The sequence below is a fragment of the Octopus bimaculoides genome, chromosome 5 (genome assembly GCF_046866305.1).
Source record: "Octopus bimaculoides isolate indiv1 chromosome 5, ASM4686630v1, whole genome shotgun sequence".
In the NCBI taxonomy this organism is placed as follows: Eukaryota; Metazoa; Mollusca; class Cephalopoda; order Octopoda; family Octopodidae; genus Octopus; species Octopus bimaculoides.
This window is the reverse complement of record NC_142932.1, coordinates 16709367-16711956: the sequence shown is the minus strand read 5'-3', so window position 1 is coordinate 16711956 and position 2590 is coordinate 16709367.

The following is a 2590-nucleotide window of genomic DNA, read 5'->3' as shown; positions in this document are numbered from 1 at the left end:
GGCTACGTGGTAAGAAGCTTGCTTCTCAACCACATGGTTCTGGGTTCAGTTCCATTGCGTGGCACCTTGGGCAGGTGTCTTCTACTATAGCCTCGGGCCGACCAAAGCCTTGTGAGTGGATTTGGCTGACGGAAACTGAAAGAAGCCCGTCGCATATTTACGTGTGTGTGTATGTGTCAGTGTTTGTCAACCCACCACCGCTTGATAAGCAGCGTGGGTGTGCTTACATCCCGGTAACATAGCAGTTAGACAAAACAGACAGATAGAATTGTACTAGGCTTAAAAAATACGTTCTGGGGTCGTTTTTTTTTTTCGACTAAAACCCTTCAATGTGGTGCTCCAGCATGACCGCAGTCAAATGACTGAAACAAGTAAATGAATAAAAGAACATAGTATGCTATTTGTGTTTTCCATGTAATCGATCCTGTATCTTAAATTTTTTAGAGTGATTTTTTCTATCGTGATCTTTAATGACGATATTGTATCGCTAGTAACTTTATTTACATTCTTCTGGATAGTCAATTTTATTACAGTTGTTTTTCTAGATTTTTCCTAAATAGCTTCTTTTCTTTATATTTTCTTTCCTTGTTTTGTTTTTCATTTACATTATTCCTTTCCGTTTTTCCTTCTTCTGATTCTTATTTCGTTTTTTTTTTCTTTTTGATTTCTTGATTTCTTGACATTTTCGAATTTACCTGAAGTGATTTCCATACCTATTGGATATTTTACCGCCTCCTCCTCCTCCTCCTCCTCCTCCTCCTCCTCCTCCTCCTTCTTAACTCGCGTCTTTGTGTCAAAGGTTCTCTATTGATACTAAGTGTTGTTCAAATGTACTTCTCTTACGAGAACAGCAGACTTATCGCAAACTGATATTTTTTTCTTTTTATTGAAAAAAAAAAAAATTAGAAGGAACTTCAACCATTTTTTCAATTATGAGAAATCTGTTTTGTTTATTGAGTTCTGTGAGCTATTATGTTTCTCTTAGTACCGTTCACAGAGACTCCTTATACTGTCAACATCTCTCTCTCTCACTAACCTTATCTATCTATCTATCTATCTATCTATCTATCTATCTATCTATCTATCTATCTATCTATCTTTCAATCTATCTATTTATCTATCTATCTATCTATCAAAGAAAAGCTCTACTTTGTAATTTGTCCATTTTCTGTATTTAGCCCTGTGTGGCTATAATAAAAAGATATCTATCTATCTATCTATCTATCTATCTATCTATCTATCTATCTATCTCTGTCTCTCTCTCTATCTATCTATCTATCTATCTATTTATCTATATCTGCCTGTCTATCTATCTCACTCTCTCTCTCTCTCTCTCTCTCTCTCTCTCTCTCTCTCTATCTATCTATCTATCTATCTATCTATCAACCAATACATTTCTATTTCTAATTCCTTTTTTATCTTAAAGTGATTCTCTCTCTCTTTTATTTTTCCTTTGTTTTCTTTTTCTTTTCCTTCTCTGTTTTTCTTCATGTATTTTTCTCCCTTACATACATACGTATGAAACTAATGATGTCTTGACTCTTAGGATTCAATATATTCATCTCTCTCTTTCACTCTAGTCTTCTCTCTCATTCTCACTGCCTCTCTTCTGTCTCTCTGTTTGTCTGTCTGTCCGTCTGTCTGTCTCTCCCTCCCTCTGTCTCTCACTTTTCTACTATATTACTCATTCTTTTTCTATCCGTGGATCATGTGTGAAGTGTATACATATATATTCATATATGTGTGTGTTTGTGTGTGCGTGTGTGTGAGCGTGCGTGTATGTGTGTGTTATTCATACATACATACATATATACATACTTACATACATACATGTCTTTGGTAGAACAAACAGGATGAATTGAATTGTACATGAGTAGAAATATTTTATTATTTTCGTCGGCAGAAGATATATATATATACATATATATATATATAAATATATATATATAAATATATATATATATATATATATATATATATATATATATATATATATATATATCCAAAGTTTTAAATTTAAATTTAAGAGAGAGATTTGACGCTAATATCCATTATATGTATGTATGTTTCTATGTATATACACACGTGCAGTTGGCGATTTTTTTTCCTTCTTTGGACTTTTCCTTTTCTCTTTTCCGACGAAGAGCTATGCCCGAAAAGTCAAACATTCTCTTTTCACCGAGCGGCAAGCTAATATGTTACTCGTGCACATCCTCTTGTTACTCCTTTAATTTCATTATTCGTTTATTTGAATTAAATATATATATGTGTGTGTGTGTGTGTGTGTATAAATGTGTATATGTATGTATGTATGTATGTATGTATGCATATATACATATGCATATATGCATGAATATATACATATGAATACATGTATGTATCTGTCTATATACTCTATACGTATTCCGCCAAGTTACGTCTTAAAGTAACAACCTGCAGACTAATACCATGTTGCTTGTATCTATTTTTTCTTTCGTACCACTAGCATTAACAATGACAACACTTACATCTCCGGGTAACTACATTCAGTACCTTAGCCTGCACTTATCTAACGTCTTCTAACAGATGGCATCCATGGGAAATCGCCCAT